The 21,162-nt window shown below is 41.2% G+C and overlaps 1 protein-coding gene across 2 annotated transcripts in view; it reads left to right on the top strand.

Moving 5' to 3' along the window:
• ADAMTS2 (ADAM metallopeptidase with thrombospondin type 1 motif 2) overlaps positions 1-21,162 on the top strand; it is a 328,102-nt gene that overhangs the window by 51,626 nt on the left and 255,314 nt on the right. For both annotated transcript variants that reach the window (XM_083728369.1, XM_083728368.1), the window contains exon 3: positions 586-759. The gene's annotated coding sequence lies outside the window, so the exon portion shown is untranslated. The remainder of the gene's footprint in view (positions 1-585; positions 760-21,162) is intronic.

Here is a 21,162-nt window from a genome sequence, read left to right as displayed (position 1 = left end):
CATGCAAACATATGTACCATAATAAAAACTACATGCAAAACTGTGTACTAGGAGAATTCGCACTATAATACTGAACCAATTTCAAGAGAATTTAAAAAATAAATAAAATCACAAATTGGTACAGAAATGTGAAGAACTGAATTTCAGATTGGAAAAATGATAATCTCAGAGCGCCAAAATTTGCAGATCTTTCCATCTCTAGTGCCCATATGAGGCCAATGGCATGATAGTCTACAAGGGACCTCTGACATATTACGTTTAATTAATCTGAGAAGATTTATCATCTGTGCTGCTTGAATCACAATGAATCCCATGAGCCACAAATAACCTAACTGTGCGCAGGACTGCAGTCCACAGGAACGATGCAACAGGGGTTCCTGTTCTCAACATGTTAAGATTTGTAGCATACCACCTGGTCCTTAGGACTGTTCCAAATCATTGCACTTTGTACTTGGCTGGGAAAGTCTGGACCACCCTATTTGCATGCAGCAAGGCAGTGAGTGCTTCATCATGCAAGGACAAGAAAAAGAGATTTGTTCTAGGTAGCAGAATTTGCCCCTTATCGACTAACCTTGTACATTGCAGGGTACAAATTAATGAACAGCCTTAAATTAAAAGGAGAGAACACCAACCCCCAGATGATGCAAAGATCTGCAAGGCTCAGCGTCAAATGCACCTGCAAAGTGTATAAAGCTGGGGGAAATGTCACGGCAGCCAACTGATGAAGAGGCAAGGGAGAGGAACACAGCAAATACAATGGTAGGGAAAATTCTGTTCTTACTATTTCCAGACGGCTAAGTCTGTTTAAAAGTGTTATTATTATTATTTTTTTTAAATATAATTTTAATTGATTTTTACACAATTTTTCCAACACAACATAACAAATCCTTGGCTGTCATAGCCTAGGGCTTCTATCAACCCCTTCTAATGGTTTTCTGAATTCCTTTCTAATTATGCATTTTATTACTATGCTTATTGTTTTAAATCCAATCTTACATCAGCTAATCTTAATGGTTCTCACAATAAATTGAATAGTCCTTCTTACAAAATCTTTCAATCCTACAAGTGATGTTAAGTAGCTACAGTTGTCTTCAAATACTACACAAATTTCTTCCAGTCCTTTAGGAAAGTCTGGTCCCACTGGTTTCAAATTTTCCCTGTAAGTCTTGCCAGCTCGATGTAGTCCATCAATTTTATTTGCCACTCTTCTTTTGCTGGCATTTCTTCTTGCTTCCATCTTTGGGCTAATAGTATTCTTGATGCAGTGGTCGCATATTAAAAGGGGGGTTTTTTTGTCTTAAGGGAGACAACATTTAATTACTTATAGATAACAAGAAAACAAAAACTGTAGCATAGACAAGAAAGAATTATGGAAGGATGTTGAGTCCAGATGTTCTCATGTAAATCAGTAGGAAGTAAGCATCACTTTAATGAGCACACTGGAATTATCTAAGGCAGTGGTTCCCAAACTGCCCCCCCCCCTGATCTCTTGAAAATTGCTGAAGGTTTGGCAGACAACTTAATGATTTTTCTGCCTGTTGCTTAGCAGTTGTAATGTGCTGTGCAAGATGCTAAGGGATGGATTGACCATCCACTCCTTTGAGTGCCTTGTCAGCCTCTGTTCCATGCTCAGGGCCTTCTTTCATCTTGTCTTCAATTATAGCTTTATTCCTCTGCATAGGCAATGCCAAAGGAGGTTGGCAATGGGGGTGGGGGCAGGGCCTGACACACAAGTGCCTCACCTCCTCGTTGTCTGGTGTCTGTGGTTGCCAGAAGGACAGGCACTTTTCTCATAGAAATTATATATTATAAATAAAAATATGAATGCAACCCTGCAAATAACAATGCATTCTTGATTAATGTTAACTCCATCAAACCCTTCAGAGAAATATGGTTAGAATGAGAATGTTCGTCTGAAAAAAATACCGTTATAACTGGGACCAGTAACAAAATGTTCTAGATACTCTGTTCCTCTCCAGTTTGGTTTTTTGGGTTCCCTCTCTCTCTCCCAACAATAAGACAACATCTCATGTCAATGAACATGCTCACTAGGCTGTACTGAGTATTCCTTCCCTTAGTTTTCTCCCTAACTTTTTTTAATACTTCTGTGAACCTTGGGGTTCCCCTGAACCCCTGATATTTCCTGTGGGGGGTGCCGTTTTGACTTCCTAAGCAATGGCACCAAAAGGTTGAACAGTGGAACTAGAGGGAATGAATGATTCTCTTTCAAAAATCTGACATGTGAAATAAGGCTTGAACCCTCCTCTAAATCCATTTTGCCCTTCTCTGGTTCTGACAGTGAAATCCTAAAAGGAATATATCTTTATCAAAGTGGATATTCTCTCTGAGGTATAGTGAGGTATGTTAACCTCACTATAGATTTGTGTACATTCCTTTTGTTGTTTCCATTTGGAGGTGGGACCTTCTTACGGACAGAATGAAAAGCCACTAACAACCAGGCAGCAAGCACTTCTTTTCCTGTTTATATATCAGTAAATGCCAGCCTAAGACTGGCAAGTTTGTGTTTTCATTCGCATAAATTGTCACTTCAAGCTCAATGTAAAATCTCACAGAAACATTTCTGGACCAGTTAATTAACAGTTTGAGAACTGGAGCACATAGCTGAGAATGGAGCTTGACAGACCTCACAGCTGCTGACACATATACATGACACAATCCCCAAAGAAATGGTAGGAATAAATTATCATGAAGTTGCTTAATGGTCTGCAGTTGCAACTGGGCAAATGTTTGACCCACTCTAGTAAACAAGCACATGCTTAACCCATCTGGTGGATTTTCAAGGAAATATGTCTAATTTCCTGAATATACACGAATAAGAGAATTGGCAACTTTCCTGACAGACGATGAGTCTAATCTCTAAGAATACTTGATATTTCTGAATCTGCAAGATCAGTGTTTGGAAAGAAACAATGAATGCTACACATTATGTTCACAAATAGACACTCCATCATTTTGGAAAGAATAAGTGCTTTTTGCATGTTGGGGGATAATATAAAGTAACAAATAGCAATTATTATTTGCAGTGGAATACTTCCTTGGTCTTCCTCTTAATTGAATTAAACTACAGTTTGGACAGATAGCACTAGAAGGCCATTGCTGCAGTGCCGCCAAAGCAGGGACAGCCCAGGTGGTGTTTTCCAGCTGTTCTGGAGTCCCACTCCCATCAGCCCCACCCAGTATAGCCAAATTTGAGTCCAACAACAATCTTGAGGGAATCATGTTGGTTATCCCTGTGTTGAAGCTAGCCATTACTACAACTGTGTGCACCACATATTTCAAGCATATCCCCACAAAGCATCCCAGGAAATGTAGGTTACCCCTCACAGAGCTACAATTCCCAGCACCCCTGAAAAACTTCAGTTCCCAGGATTTTGTTTCATGTGTGTTTGTGCTTGTGTTGGTGTGTACACAGACCAGGTCCCCTGAAAGCAATGGGACTTTTCTTTGGTCATGACTCATTTGCTGGAATGCTTTATTTATCTGTGGCTTTCAATGGGTCTGTCACAGAAATTATAGAAATAACACAATTAAAAGTCGAAATGTGTGTGAGAAGGGTTGAGAAAGTTGCTATGCCTTGTAATTAAACCAGTAGAAGCTAGTCAAAGCAAGTGCTGCCATACGTATATAGACATAACTGCCCCTCTGCTTGTAAGTGAATAAATGTTTGTGCCTTTGTTAAATTTGGGTTGCCACCCTTCAACTACCTGCTGGTTCAGGTTGTGCTGCACAGGCTTAAATAAACGTCCTGTTTGACTGACATTTGGAGTCTGGATCTCATTGGCCATCCAGGCTGAACCCAAAGGGTACTGGGTATTGAACCCCAATATTTCCCTAACATACCGTTGTTCATAGGAGCACATGTATAAACCACAACTGATAGAAGTTGGAATCCCATATGAAGGGTAAATAATTTTCTAAGAAAAGCATTGAACTGGATCGTATTTTTACAAAAATAATGGACTACTAATTTCAGTTAATTAGTTGAATGATATAATTGAAGTCCATTACACTGTTTTATAATTAAAGCCGAAATCCTAACCTCACTTACCCAGGAGAAAGACCCACTGAATTCAATAAAACTTCCTTCTGGTTACGATTGCACTGTTATACACTTTCTCTAGCTATTGCCTGTATCTCCTTATGAAGATCTTCCTCACACTCTTAAGAATTATAGAGCCATAAAAGTGAGTTTTAGCTTTGGCCATTAGATAATTTCTTCTTCTGGCAGCTCAAAGAGGAGCTGCTGTGGGGTAAAGCCAGAGAACTAATGCTCTTTCAGGATTACACCCTGTGACTTGGTTATGAGGAGAGCAATATTTAATCAGGCAAAGCAGCTGGACAGGAAGAAGGATTTACGGTGCTTTATTAAATACTCAGCAATATTCCATATAAGGAAAAGTGGAGAAGAGAAGAGCTGTCATTTAAGCCCCCTATGGAGGCTGAAAGATAGTTTAAAAGTATGGAAACTCCTGAGGTATCTATGGACTAAGCTACCCTATGTGACCTTGCTCTTCCAGTATGCTGTGCTGCTTTGACAGGGCTGCCTTTGACAGGCAGCCCCACAACAAAAGAAATGGAATATGAAGAAATGGGCCACTTGACCATAGGCATCTCCAGTTCAAACTGTTACGCGTCTTGGGAAAGCAAAGGCCAATAATTGACTTGTCAAACATGGATCTGAACTTCTACTAGCAATTATGGGAACTCTATCTTATCTTTAAATGTTGCACCAGGTTTATATTCACATCACATCTGTGAATTTGTGTGTCAGGTGTCTCTGCTGAAGGTCCTTTATCTACCTTTAACAAATAATATTGCTGTAGTCTCCCTCCATTTCTGTTGGGAGAAAAATGAGGAGGTGGGCGGAAAGCAGCAGCAGGAGGAAACACTCTGTGACATCTCAGGCCCCGAGACTGATGACACTCAGTCAGCTGATATTGTCATTCTTGCTAATTGCTAGAAAAGGGGATTAGGAAAAAAAACATAAATTGGTTCCTGACATTGATTCCAACAGCCTCACACAGCATAATATAGGCAAGGGTGCTCCTCCCTGCCACACACCTATAGTTCATATGGAGGCCTGTGTAAGGAGACGCCCCATTCACAGTCTTTAACCTGCCCCCACTCCCCCCTTTTTTTGGAAGGGGAAGACTCACATGGTTTGGGGATCTGCATCCATGGGCTCATTGCATTGAGTGCCTATGCATAGTGGAGGGGTGTAGAATCCATGACACTCCTTCCCTACGTGAAACCTCTCAGCAGCCACGAAGAGTTCATAGACAACAAAGATGCCTGCTTCTTGAGAGAAGAGCAATGACAAACCTAGACAACATCTTAAAAAGCAGAGACTTCACCTTGCCGACAAAGGTCCGTATAGTTAAAACTATGGTTTTTCCAGCAGTGATGTATGGAAGTGAGAGCTGGACCATATAGAAGGCTGATTGCCGAAGAATTGATGCTTTTGAATTATGGTGCTGGAAGAGACTCTTGAGAGTCCCATGGACTGCAAGAAGATCAAACCTATCCATTCTGAAGGAAATCAGCCCTGAGTGCTCCCTGGAAGGACAGATCCTGAAGCTGAGGCTCCAATACTTTGGCCACCTCATGAGAAGAGAAAGCTCCCTGGAAAAGACCCTGATGTTGGGAAAGATAGAGGGCACAAGGAGAAGGGGACGACAGAGGACAAGATGGTTGGACAGTGTTCTCGAAGCTACCAGCATGAGTTTGACCAAACTGTGGGAGGCAGTGGAAGACAGGAGTGCCTGGCGTGCTCTGGTCCATGGGGTCACGAAGTCGGACACGACTAAATGACTAAACAACAGTGACAGTATTACACTGATATTTTCATTTTCATGCAAAGGCAACAATATGACTAGCTAGAAAGTGCACAGAACAGAAAGCTCCATAGAATATCTTCCAAATGAGACCATGAATTTGCAAAGAGCAGCATTATGAGTTTGGTGTGCTACACACCCCAATGTGACGTTCCCGTAGAGTGTATTTGACCCTGCCTACTATACTCAGATGTTTATCTGTCTCCCATTTTAGAACATAATGTATTCAGACACTCATAAGAGTGAACCTGATCAGCCAAAACCCAAACAAACCAATTGTGCACAATAAAAAGAGGTTGAAGGGAAGGGTTTATATAGTACAACTTAGTATACAGAAAGCAAATAGACATCTCATTAGCATTAAAAAGCTAGAATTCTATGAAACAGATTCACTCGTATCCTAAAAGAAATTTTAGTTGATTTTTTTATTCCTACTAGGAAAGAACTTGCATGTCATTCAGATGTGTAGGGCTAGATTGTGTACGTCTTCAAGGTCACTGCCCTATTAATAAGTGAAGCAGTGGTCAGTTGAGTGGAAAGAGGGAAGGGATCAGAACAGCTGGCAACCTCCAGCCTTCTGGTTGCTCTCAGGTATTTCCTAGCAGTTTATGCTCCTTTATTTGGCATTTCATATCCAGAATCAAGATAGTCATTGATCCTGAATATGACAGCTAATTGCTGTATAATAGGGATGGGGAACATACGACCCCTCCAGATGTTAAGGTAAAGGGACCCCTGACCATTAGGTCCAATTGTGACCGACTCTGGGGTTGCGGCGCTCATCTCACTCTATAGGCCGAGGAGCCGGCGTTTGTCCGCAGACAGCTTCCAGGTCATGTGGCCAGCATGACTAAGCCGCTTCTGGCAAACCAGAGCAGCGCATAGAAACGCTGTTTACCTTCCCACCAGAGCAGTACCTATTTATCTACTTGCACTTTGATGTGCTTTTGAACTGCTAGGTTGGCAGGAGCAGGGACCGAGCAACAGGAGCTCACCCTGTCGTGGGGATTTGAACCGCCAACCTTCTGATCGGCAAGTCCTAGGCTCTGTGGTTTAATCCACAGCGCCACCCGCGTCCCTTCCTCCAGATGTTACTGAACTACAAATCCCATCATCCCCGATCACTGGCCATGCTGACTGGGGCTGATGGGAGCTGGAGTCCAACAACATCTGGTGGCCACAGGCTCCCCATCCCTGCTATATTGTCTAGCTTTGTCTTGGATGTTTGGAAAGTTCTAAGTTGTATTTATTAGACTTTCATTTATGGGCCCACTTGTTGATGGGAAGGTTCCATTTGCTCCAATAACTAGGCCTTGGACATAAGATCTATGTATTATTAACATGAACTGATGCGTACATATTTGTCTTATCTAACGGCTTTAAAAATTATTCAAAACATTTGACTTTTAAATGTTTTCAGCTGACATTTGGAATTCCTCCCTGTATGAGTAATAGGGCAGTTGTTTGGCAAGCATTTGCTGCACTACAAAAAAACATAAACAAAGGGTGCATCCTCCCAAACTCCTGGTTTTCTTTACATGCCTTTCTCGCTAAAACCAAGAACAGATGCAATGGATCATACAGCAGAAAGAAAAGAAAAAGAAAAAGAAAAGAAAAACACCAACCCATTCATTTTTCCACAACCAGGATTTAATTCATTAATGTTTATTCCTCAGATTTGATTGCTACATGAAAATCTCATGAATATTATGCAAATACATCTACAGTACATCTTCTTTTTAAAACATCCCTTAACTACAGGGCTACAGAATCTGCTTATCTGCATAACACTAGAAAGAAGCCAGCTTGTAAAGAGAGGAAGGGAAATAGATTTTCATGTCATTCAGATGTCTTCTCACTGGCACATCAGAGTGAACCAGGGGTTTGGAACATCAGGTCCAGAAACCCAATGTGGTCTTAATTTGGCCGTTGGAACTCTCCTCAGACCACATCCTCTCCCACAGGCCACATCCTCCTTGAGTACCTGGAAGGAAGATGAAGAGATTTGGGGTGGGTGTGGGTGGGTGTACAGAAACCTCTGACTTTTGTATAGCTGGAATGTAACCTACTTTGTAAAGGTAAGAGTCATTGCCCTGCCCACTTTTGCATCTGGCCCCACGCAGCACAGATATGTGGCTCCCAGAAGGCTGTCCATGATGAAATGTGGACAGAAAGAGGTTTGCCATCCCTGCAGTAAACCATAGGTACTGGTCTACCACGAATGTGCCTGTCTGGGCTGCTTGTCTCCTCCCCAGTACCACATGTAGGAAACATACCGCAATCCTCGACTCAGCCTTATGTGATTTGTTTTACTCCAACAATTGTGATATGTTTGTTCCAACAAACCATGAACAGAAAGTTAAGAACAAAGAGAGCTAGTCACATACCTGGTTGGGTGGGATTCTGGTTTGTTTTTCCCCAGGGCAGCAATATAGTTCTTCAAGAATCCTGATTTCTGAAATGTGTATCCTGATTTCTTTAATGGGCTGTGATGTAGTCCTCTTAGTTTCTTGATTTCTCAACTCATATTCTAGCTTTCCAGATAGTCATAGTACCTGCCTGATGAAAATAGTTACTGGGTTTAATGTCTTCTGGAATATACTATGGAGCACTATGCAGTTTGCAGCACAAAGGTAACAGATTGCAAATGACTGGCAAGGGAAATCCGTTTCTAAAGGTGAATTTATTCATACAGATGAAACATGTTAAGCCAATATATTCCCAGCAGAGCCAATTAAAACCAAGGAATGCAAAAACAACAAAAAATAATTCCTGCACTGTTAACATATAGGATGCACATTCATGTTTGAATAGATCTAATTAGGAACTCACAATTTCATAGCAAGACCCAAGAGGTAAAAAAAGAGCATTGTTAGGTGATAAATCTATAGCTGTATATTGTACTGTAGTTGTAAAATGCTGCAGAGGAAAACTACTTGGGACCATTTCATAAGTCACATGTTCTTAGCATGACATATATATGGTGAAAAGAGAGATCGAAATCTGGTCCCTCTAGCATGTACACCTTGGAGGGGAAAAGGAACCTGTGTTGGACTTAGTCATATCCAATTTATGAGAAAAAAAACATTTTACTCAGTTGGGTTTTTTATTAGCTCATGGAATGTAAATAAGGATCACATGATCCTGCGATGAGAATGAAATACTAACACATTCCACCCTTATAATGGTTCAAGGAGACAGCTGTCACACACTCATTCAATCAGTCACAGAATTAAGTGGGCAAATAAGTCTAAAGTGAGCTATGTGAAGATATTAATATACCTGCCTTTCCATAGGGGAATGTGAAATTAATTTAAACTGGGGGTTCAGTGTCTAAGTTCCTATTGTTGTAGCTGAATTTTTAGCTGCTGAGCAGAAGCTTTTCCAAACTCCATAGGATACAGCAGTATTGCAGTTTCTCTGTTCATATGTGGAATTGAGACCTTTTATCCATGTACTGTATGTGCATCTAACAAGATTCACTTGAGCAGCTATAGACACCAAAGTCCAGGCAGCCTAGTTCATCGTAATATGAATACAGCACTTCTATTGATTTAAGGTCTTAAAAAATAAATCAACTTTAAAAATGGCACTAGAGGAATAGTAATCTAAGGCAATAATAACATGGTGAATAGTTGGGTGTGTCTGAACTGCAAATTGATTTAATTCTGCCTTGTAGAGTTGTTTGTTTATTGCATATTTGTATCTCATATCCCTTCCTGTGGCTCCAGGTTAGAAACAAATCCTTCAGGTTGGCTGCTTCTGTGTCTGTCAGACTATCTCCCCACACCAGCTGCCCAATTAATGGATTAATAATACTTTTCATTTAATATACAACATGTTGCTAAGCACAAATGTCACTGTGCCTTAGCATTCAATAAACTAGTCTGGGCTGAACTCTAATATGAAAAGTTGCAGCAGATGGAATTATGCTGTCCACAGAAGGAATGTTATGCAGCTGCTATATTATACCCCTTCTTAGCGTTTTGCTTGCTGTATTCCCTCCCCTTTTACGCTCATCATTCTTCTTCTCTTTCATTGTTGCCATTTCTGCCTGATATTGACCTAATGCTTTTTCTGCTTTTTTTGGTCTAAACACAAACATAGCTTGCAATTCACTTGCTTGAAATGAAATATACCATTAAGCTGTTATTTGTTCAAATGATGCAAGGGTTGGAGCTGGCATTAGACTTCGGGGGCTGCTGCCAGCAAGTCCCTGTTGCCTAATGCAGCCAGGCAGGGTCCCCCCCGCCCCCGCTGCTGCTGCTGTTGTGGTGGCCCAAACCAATGTGTTCCAAACCCATGGCTTCAAATTACAAGAAAGGAATTCGAATACATGATACGGATAATGTTTGGCTCAGCCCAGCTCTGTTCGGCATGTGGTGCACACCCTGCAACCTACTCTCCCCCCCCCCCCCCGCATGGCTCTCTAACCCAGAGCTTTCCAAACTGTGTGTCATGACCCATTAGTGTGTCAGCTACAGTGTGTAGGTGTGTTGCACAAATGCTCCCCGTGCTCCTTCCAGGGCTGGAAAGGGGTTAGTTTAAACTCCAGTTTGCTAGTAAAACTGAACCAGGGCCGGATTTAGATTTGATAGGGCCCTAAGCTACTGAAGGTAATGGGGCCCTTTATATGTCCAGCTGTCCTTTGTCAACAACAAATTGACGCTGTTTTTTTGTGTTGAATATATGCTATATGGTAATGTATGGACCCGATAGGTATCTAAAGCCACTTGCCACTTTTGCTGTATGTAGGTTTTATTTTATTTGTTTTTTATATTATATTTTGAAAATGTACATCCAGTTTTTTCCCCTTTACATTTTCTTGGAGGCCCCAAGCTATAGCTTGTTTAGCTTATACGTAAATCTGGCACTGATTTACGTATACTGAAATTAGGTTTACGTTTAGTTCAGTTTACATTTAGTTCAGTTTACGTAAACTGAACTACTGTGTTGTGAAATGATGCATGTCTAAAAAGTGTGTTACCAACATGGAAAGTTCAGCTCTAATCTGTGGAAACACGAGGGAACGTGTGGCTGCAACAGTCTTAAATGATCACATGAACCAGGCCATGTTCAACTTCCTGAGTAGCACTTTTCAGGCTTTTGGAGTTAATTTTTAAATCAAATCTCTTCTTCCTTTGAATACTTGTTCCATATACAGTTGTGAAATAGGCCCCATGTCCACTATATTTATTTGGTTCAAGTAGGAATTGTTTAGTTTTCATTTTAGTTAAAGATGAGGGATATGTTGGACTACAACTCTCATCATCCATGAGTGTGTTGGCAAGGGCTTATGGGTGTTTTAAAATAAAACAATAGTATGTATAAGGAAAAAATGAGTTCAAATATAGGACACCGCTGATAAAGAGTCAAAATGCCCAAGAAGTATGCTGGATACAGTGAAATTCTGCACTGACCCTTAAAACCTGCTACTTCAGAATTAAAGGTTAATCTGACTTATATATCAATCAGCCATGAACAAGCAATACATTATACTGAGCAAAAGAATAGGAGATTTCATCATCATAATGAGTTTGTCTTTCAATCTACCTATCACTGCTGGAGTTGTAATCCTGTAATTCTTTTGTGTTGCAAGCCTATATATATAGTTCATAGTGAATGATCATCAGAGTCCTTCCAGATAGAAGTCCATGGATGAATAATTCAGGAAGTATATATGGATCAGAAACACAAGTTGTAAACAATTTATGCAACGTCACAAAAACTGTATAGATGATTTTAGTGATAGTTGACATTCATTCTCTCAATATGCCTCATGAAATCTATCTAAAGCATGTAGAAAATACAGCTAGAGTTTCTGCTTCTGGATCAGGTCAGTGAAATCCAAATATCTAGGGAAACTTAAACAAAAAGTTCATCCTTTTCTAATCTAATCCCTGTTGTGCGTTTCTTTGTGTAGAGCCAATATCTGGCATTTAAATTATTTGTCCTAAGTGAAGGATTTAGACAGGACTCCCTCTACAGTAGATTTTGAAACTGTTGGACAAAGCTGGTTCTCCTCACCATCCAACCTAGATCCATGGTTTGTTGAACTGTGATGGGGCTGCATTAAGGCTGACAGATTGCTTGCACCACAGACACCTTCCACGCCTTACATTTAGATCTGCTGCTGAATCTGGAGAGGAGGCAGGTGTGGCTTCTCCTGCCTACAAAGGCCACAACCTACTGGCTGAGAAGCAGTCATCTAAATTGGTGTGGGGAAGATGAGCAAACAAGTGCATGTTCGCTGTGAATTAACTCACTTGATTAATTTACAGAGGACTCAGTGATATTCTGATCATTTCATATGTATCACCCATATGTACGTAGCCCTCTTGTAAAATTAAAACCAATTGGTCACCTTATGTTTCTGGTTTGAACATTATTCTATCATTTATGAGTGTTTACTAGTATTTTACTTCACTGGCTGTTTAATGACAGAAGGACAAATAGGGTCAGATTCATGAATGGGCTATTGGGAAATACTTGCTCTGATTCAGAGTCTTGTGTTTATTGTGATTCAGGAGAGAGGGAGAGGCCCATGAATATAATCTGTGCTCCATGGAGGCATTGAATATTCCAATGACATTTACATGAAGCGATGGGATTGACAGGCATGTCTTGAAGAAAGATAGATGTATGTTGGTGTGCAAGCTTAGCAATGGATGGGGGATTTTAAATATTTATAACTCTTTCTCAGCACTTTCTTTTGGAGGTCCAGATTTGCAGGGAGGCTTGGCAGAAATTGAGCAGTTGTGCTGATCTTTCCACAGGTAAAAATGTAACCCACTTGGAATATATGCATAATTATCCAGCTCCAGCATGCTCCTGATTTCTGAAATTCTGAAATTTCTGTTCAGAGGTAGAGCATATGGGGGGGGGGAGGGACTTAAGGAGCATGCATAATAAATCCCTAGAGTTATATGAAGATTACCTGGAAGGGTGGGCAATGCCTACAGTGACTTCTTTCTGGGGAATATAGCAACAGCAGTAGGCGTTAACAACTGCATGCAGGTTATGTCACCAGGAAACAAGCTGCATTCCATTTTCCCTTTTTATCCAGTTAGAATGCACGAGTGGATTAATTATGGGCTCAAGAAATGAGAAGGCCTGAATTGCCATCTTTGTGATGATCTGAGAGCGTCAGTGTCTTTTGGCATCTCTAAACTTTACAACCACGTTGGACACAACCTTTCCACATTAACAGTGGTGGTGTTCATGACTGGTTACATCCCCCCCCCAATGTATTGTGTTCTCTCTCCACATTTACATGCTGTAAATGCAACAAAAAAGAATGGTAAGGAGAGCTTAATTTGACCAGGAACACAGGAATCTGCTTTATACCAGGCCATCTAGATCACTATTGTCTATTCCAGGTGTGGGGACCATTTGGCCCTCCTGATGTTACTGAACTGCAACTCCTATCAGCCTCAGCAAGCATGGCCAATGGCCAGGGATGATGGGAGGTATAGCTTTCTCATACTTGGTTTATTCCAATTGGCAGAAGCCACTTTGGGTCTCCAACAGAGAGAGGTCTTTCCCATCAATTGCATCCTACTCCTTTTAACCAGAAATGCCAAGGACCTCCTGTGTCCAAAGCATGTGTTATATACTGTTGATTGCATCTGTGAGGCCACACCAGGGCTCCATACAAAGGATTTGTGGTGCATATTATGTGAGAACGGATGTAAGTGGTACTGAGCAAGTGTTTTCCTCATTATTATGTGACTATTATGCGACACACACACAAGTCTTCTAGATAAGAGTGGCATTTTTTGGGCAGATTTGTTTCCCACTCCGTATTACTGTCAGGCAAGATATGGAGAGGGACACAAATGAGGAAAATGCATGCAAATTGCACTGATATATTACTTATTTAACAGCAGGTTGCATATGGTAAGTGGTCCAACATATTTCCCTCTGATTAGCCCTATGTGGTGGCCTATTAGCAATTCCAAAGGGAGAAAATGTGGCAAAATAAACAAAAGGGACAGACCTTCTATTCTGGGACTTTATAAACCGTGAATATCTTTAAATAAACTTAAATCTGCAACTTGTATACAACTTGCTAAGGAACATGATGCATTTTTTCCTGTTTGTGTAAGCTCAATTGTTACTGTAAAGAAGAAACTTTTATATCGACAACCAGATAACCCGCCCCCCCCAAATATGATGCCATGTGTGAAAGCCTCCAAGGGGAGAAGCCGTGTGCAGGTAGAGCTCCGGAACTCCAAATGACTGAGGTTCCACAAAATGGGAAAAGTCTATGGGTATAGAGGTCTATGGGTGTAGGCTTTCCCTTGCAATGTCCATTCCTCGGAGGGGGGGGGTCAGGGGGACCCCACAACCTCAGGCATGTGGCCCGAAGCACAACCCTGCTGCCCCATTCTAATGCGTGATTTTGTTCACCTTGGCCACCGCTGGGACTTAAAATTGCCCTGTTTGAACTGCATGCATGCCTAAAACTCATCCAATAATCCCCTGCCATCAGCACCAGGCAGATTGTTTTGCAATTATCTTTTCACAGAGGAACCCCAAGGCAAAGAAAAAAAACCCTTTTATGAGCAAAGTGATCATATGCATTGGCCCCCAATTAATATTTTGCCATGTGTTTACAGTATACTAATACAGACACTTGGTGGCCGTCATTTGTTCAGCTAATGTGTTCTCAGTGGAGTCAGGGACATGTCAGGGACTTGTCAAAAAAATGCACTTGAATAGGCTTTCCTGGTAACCTGGAACCTGGAAAGAGCTGGCATTAGCTAAAGCTGGAGTGCAGATGTGGGAGGCTGCAACAGTGACCACCTCAGAGTCAGATGAAGGATCCATGGCTCGACTGCCTGTTTCGAGGAGTCTTTAAACAGCCTTATTGTTTCCAATAAGGTATTTCTGTATATTTGTGAATAAGACAAATATTACAAAGAATCCATGTGTATTCAGTACTTTCTCATTAAAATGGAATTAAACTTTGCAGTGTTGCACTGCAGAAAAACGTTTGTGTTTGTGTCTTTGTTTGTGTGTGTGTGCTCCCCTATATTTATGTCTTAATTCAATTCTGCTGAAACTGATTCAAGGTCAATTTTGTTTGCCTGAAAGCATCTTAACACTAAGGGGTAGTTCCTGAGTGGAAAGGAGATGTCACTTTTAATTTTCTTGAATCTATTATGTATCTGTAGACATTAGACTAGGCTGCTGCACTACAGAATGAATCAAAGAGGTACTTACTTTGCTATGCTCTGGTGTGCGGTAAAGGAATGAATGGCTGCTAGAGAGCACTGAGTGGTACTTAAATTTTTACAGCTCAGCCCACGGGCAATTTATATGCCAGAAATAGCTAGGTGGTATCCCCACACCACTCATATACTCTTTTCCTGTATGCCTGTCACTATTTAAAGGCCACTGTGGGCAAATTCCTCAACAGGATATTGTGAGAGATTCCTGGCTGTATAATAAGACTGACTTCTCCTGCTCTGGTTGGTATCTATGCATATTTACAGGGAATACTCATGGTGTTAATCCCTCAAAAATTGCAAATGTAGCACCTGCATCTATCAAGTTTCTGTTCTGAAACACGTGGGCTGAGTATGTAACCAGCATTTCTGAATGTACCATTTTTGGGCTGGTGCCAAATAGACAATAGTTTGATGACTATTTACCACAACCTCAGAAAAAGAACAGGTCATAGTCAGAAAAAGCATTCATCATCACTTTCATAGCCAATGCTTATTATTACAGTAATATTTCTATGGCAGATGAGGCATATAATTGCCATTGTATTTACTGGATAACTTTTGTCTACATGTGCAGATAAATAGTTCGATTCTGTTCTAGTGCAGTATTGCCTCCTCTGGCAGCAATGGCTTTCTGGGGTTTCAGGCAGAATGGCTTTCCCCAGTCCTGCTACCTGATATTGTTTTACCTGGATGTGGCCAAGACCATCTATCAAACAACTCTAGGGAATTATCTTACAATGTTCATCTGTCCAGTATTGTCTGTGCTGACTGACAATGGCACTCTGGAGTCTCAGGCCAATGTTTTTCTCATCTTTCTGTTTTAACTCTTTTTAATTCTGATTTTTTGTAATTGTTATGACCTGTCCTGGAACCTGCTAGCAAAGAACAGGTAATAATTTTACACACTACTCCCACAGCAGTGTGATATTCCAGGGAGTGCCAGGCACTTACCCAGGGATGGTGTTTCCTTTTGGAAATGAGGCACAGCGGAGACTGTGGTGTCTTTATGACCTATGGTTTATTTACACATTTATACAACCTGAGCCTATGATAGAGGGACTCACAGCATTACACTCCCATAGCCACAGCTTGGATGCCAGCAGAAATCAGCCATGGCCCTCTGTCCTAGCTTGCTGCTTACGGACACCTTTCCCTCCCAGCTCACATCAGGCAAACTGCAATCCTAAACTCAACTGCTTTGTCTCTGCTAACTATCTTTCAGTGGAAGGAGGGGCTCCACTCCTTTGCTGTCTCAAGTAATCTATACCTTCTTAACAGCTTTCTTAATGGCACTTCACCGCTCCCTTTGTCCACTTTTAATGGCCTTCTCCCAGGCAGTTTCCTGCATACGGAAAAACTGGTAGGGTCAGTATTTTTGACACCGTTGAATTTGACACCTGGCAGCCCATCTTAGTACAACAAGAAGTAGTAGTGGTAGTAGTATTCTAGTTTAGGAATATTTTCCCCAAATATGGGTTTGTTCGGGTAGGAGTGTTGCAAAGTTCACACACCCACTGAAATCCAGTGCCAAATTAAGAAGATGAATAATAAAATCTTATAAGCAGTCGTGGCTGGTGCCCATTGGGACTGGTAATGTGGAAGTCTAGGAGACCAACAGCATATGGAGCCAGAGCCAATGCCAAGCAGAGCCATCCCCTGGTGTTAAGTAAGAAAGCAGGTGAAGGGCAGAGTGGAGCAGAGCCCCATTCACCTCAATGGGCTAGCCTCTAATGCTTGTTAGTTTCCTGGGACAGAAACAGCTTCATAGGTTCAGGGAGAAAGCATGGTTCAGTGGGACAATACATGCTTTTCACGCATAAAGTTTCTGGCATCTCTAGTTAATGTTAAATGATCTCAAGAAGCAGAAGTGGGAAATGCCAAACGAATCCTTAAACCCCTCCTCCCAATTATTTCAAATGAAAGATCAACTTGTCAGATGTTGTACTGTCATTTTCTAGCTGAAAAATAAGGACAATCTTAGCCCTATCTTCATGCTACATTTCCTAGAATAAACAAAGTAGGAATTCATCCCTGGCTACTTCCAAACAAAATTACAACAAAAACAAGAAGGATGCAAATATAGCTACTGTTAACGAAATGTTTAGTTAAATATGACAAAATGGTCACGGCTGTGAAGCACTTGTCATTTTTCACCATGATCCCACAGAGTCTGAATGCATTTTCACCAATGGAAAAGTGTCTCACTTCTTAGACCTGCCCTTCCATCCAATTTCAAGTCATGGGGGAAACACTGGAAAGATTGCAGCTTGAGACACCAAAGAGTTGCTGCTAGTCAAACTAGCAGGATCTATGGCCCGACCTCCCTTCCTATGTTCATTTTCTCTGTAATGACATCAGAGAAACTGAAGTGTGGTTGAAGATGATAGCAATTGCCCAAAGGAGTAAGGCATGCAGATACATTCAATTTTACAGCCAGAAATCAAATTAGAAATTACCCTGCTTTAGCTGTACTTGATTTCTGACACAGTTCTGACTTTCTCCAAGTTGATGTGGTTACTCCTTTTGCAAATACAGACATACTGATCTGCCAGGGAATGGATTCCTGAGGCTTCCCTATCGTCTCACAAACTGTTTCCAGCTTCACATTTTTCTTCTTTTGATTATGCAAATTGATCTTAACATTTCTTTTTCTCTTTGAATTGTGAAATCTGCAGCTCATTAATAATATGAAATCCCATTCATCCGAAGCCAGCTGAAAAAAGTTATCACTGGTTTAAATAAATCACTGAAGGATAATAAAGTGATTGAACTGATGATGCTTGGTTGAGCATGTAAAGCTACTATTCTGCTCAACTTTAAAGGACTTCTGATGGACTGTGGCTGTATACACACTGTACCTTTAAAGCACATTTCCCCCCTCAAAGAATTCTGGGCACTGTAGTTTACAGTTCCCAGGTCTAGTGTGTACACATCCAGCATAGGTCAAGGATGGGGAACCTGCAGACCTTCAGGTGTTATTGGACTTCAATTCTTGTTAGACATTATGGGAGCTGTACCCCAGCAACATATGGCCCAATATGCAGCTCATCGCTGGTATAGGCCCTGACTGAGCAATTGGGTTCAGATGTCTTAAACAATGCATGCATATGCTGGGAAGAGGTAGTGCAGGGTCCTTAACATATATTTGGTTAAGAAAATGTTGTGAACCATTTGATTGCATTTTGTAATGATACAGTGAGATTGCATTGCCTCTGATACAATTCTCTCAGCACTCTAGCTTGGACTAGCACAATTTGCATCTCTAAGACTTGATGCCTGGCACTTTGCCCAGTCTAAGCGCATGTTTGAATGTGCAATGGTCAGTCCACTGCTGAGAAACAACAACTGGGACACATCATTATTATGAATTACAGGCTTATAAGGGACTGATGCAGCCACTGAGTCAAACACTCTGTCTGGGGCAAGAAACCCAATACCTAAGACGTTCTAGCCAGATATTTGTCTAATATTGCTTTGAAAACCCCCAAGGAATGAGATTTCTACATCTCCTCTAGACAGTCTGTCCCAAAGTTATGCTGATCCTGGCAGTTAGAAGCCATATCCTAATGTGGGACTTAAATCAAAACACATTGCCCTTCTTTCAGGGGAAAGAATGTACAGATGTTTTCTCTCCTTTATATTTGTAGCCTATTATCTTATCAGGATAAGCCATTGGATTTCAGGATGATTTTGAGAACTCATTGAGTCACTCAGACCACTTCCTTGTCCAGCTTGGTTACAAACTTTTGTCCTCAATTGGTTCTAAGGCCCAGCTAGTGGTAGAAGAAAACTGAAATGGGAGACAGGGAAATCTTGAGGCCTCAGAGAGTTGTGGGTAGGTTGGAAAAGGAATGGTTCTTCATGGGGTACAATGGCAGAAAATAGCCCTAGGCTGAAAAGAGCAAAGGAGGGAGCAAACTGCACTTCACCAGGCAAGTGGGTGCAGCCACTTAGAAGACCCTGTTCCTTGTCCCACTCAAAGTGCATCCATCCTAGATAGGATGAAGGGAAGGCGTCTCTTTCTGATCCCAGAAATAGACAGGATGGTCTGATCTCTAAGGTATTCTGGACCGAAGCCATGTTGGGAGATGATAGATAGATAGATAGATAGATAGATAGATAGATAGATAGATAGATATAGATATCACTCCTTTTCTTTCCCCTCCTTTCAGTTAAAAGATTTAATTCATTTCTTCAGTAATTCAACACTTAAAGCCAAGGAAGCTTCTTCTTGTGACTCATATATCCCTTGCCTGATCTTTCTCACAGAGGGTGAGGGGATTTGCTTTTTGTTTTTCTTTTCCATTTGTTGTGTTGTTAAAACCTGGGTAACATTGGTGCAAGAGCCCAACCAGAAAAGGCTATCCTGATTCCGCACTGGGAGCCCAGCAGAGCCTCATGGAGTTGGCCACCCTAAGAAGAAAGAAAGTGGCAAGCTGCAATTTCCATGCTTTGGTGCTCCCTGTGGCATGAGTCTAGAGGGAGCCTGCTACACATGGGCTCCCCTTAAGACAAACAGATGGCTTATGGGTCTCTGAACCTGTTTCTGCAGAAGCATCACTAGGAGCCAAATTGTAAGTGGACGCCTGCAGTCAATATGACTGCAAAAATGACTGCTATATTGCAAAACAAAAAAAATTCCTTCCAGTAGCACCTTAAAGACCAACTAAGTCAGTTCTTGGTATGAGCTTTCGTGTGCATGCACACTTCTTCAGATACACTTCTTCAGATGCTATATTGCAGTTTCTCAATACAGATAACAGTACAGCACTCAGTTCTTCAGACAATCAGCACCCCGAACCAGTACTTACATAGACTTCTTACAAGAAGCTACCAAAATTCAAAAGTCTCCGAAGGCACAGTTCAGATAATCTTCAGTTTGGGACCTAATCTGGCCTGCAATCAAAATTTCCTTCTCCTTCCCCCGCCCCCTGATTTTGGCAGCAAAAAATTAAGCACAACACTGAGGACCCTGATGGGGTGTTAACTGTTGCTTCCCTGATCAGATCTTTAATTTGATGAGAAGAGAGGGGGGAATAACTGATACATGTCCTGTGTGTGTGGGAGAGAGAGAGTGGGGTGGCCACACCCACTAATATCAATTACCCCTGGAGGGGGAAGGCAGCTCTTGGGCCAAAACAAGCTTAACTACTCCTTTCCTAAACCCATGGTTTAGATTGTCAAGAATGAGCCATGACAAAACTTGAGCTCACAATGTGGATGCTTCCACTTTCCTGTTCTCATGTGTAAATTAGGAACGGAGGAGTGGACATGTGGTGCAGGTGATAACTTGAAATGGGTCCAGAGTCTGTAGTAGAAAAGCTTTTCACAATTGTAAGGGCAATAAGAAGCTCGCTTGAGGAACCAACTGGATTGATTTAGTAGCTCACATTATCTTCTGGTCCAATTTGGCTCTGTGGAAAGGGATACCAGCTCAAACAATCTTCAGTCTCCTTAAAAACTAACTTCAGCCTTTGATTTATGTATATTTGCCTTGGATCTGGTCTGTGCCAGTTCAATCATGTATGCCAGTTTTGATTTCATTAGGGATGATTTATTGAATTAGGAATTTTACAGGGAGAGACTTGTTTTGTACTCTGCTCTTTTTTTGGATGTAATGAGAGGAAAAATTAGGGATTTTTTGTACATTATTATGTCTATGATAAACAGTTCTCCCTCATTTGCTTTGCACTCACTGAAAACATCTATGGTTACGGTTAAACATAAAAAGACACATGCAAAATGATTATCTAAATCTGGAATTAAAAGGACTTATATAGGCTATAACAAGATTCAAAGCATTGATCTCAGTAAGTCCAACCTGTTTTCTCAAGCTTCTCACGCAGTTTGGGATTGGTCTTCCTGTTAGTTTTGCAGATGCTGATTTATTTTGATGGCCTCATATGCAGGTACCAAATAAGTTGGGGTGGTGGGAGAGGAAACCATCTATGGATGCAGGAGAAACAAGATGTATTGCCTTTTCAAAAAATCCATTGTGTGTGCACATTTTGAGCTATGCTCTTCTTATTTATTTATAAAAGTATTTGTGTACCTCTAAGTCATAAAGTATC

The sequence above is a fragment of the Podarcis gaigeae genome (assembly GCF_964106915.1).
Source record: "Podarcis gaigeae genome assembly, chromosome: 2".
NCBI lineage: Eukaryota > Metazoa > Chordata > Lepidosauria > Squamata > Lacertidae > Podarcis > Podarcis gaigeae.
The sequence above is the reverse complement of the archived record's forward strand: the minus strand, read 5'-3'. Positions and strand labels throughout refer to the sequence as shown.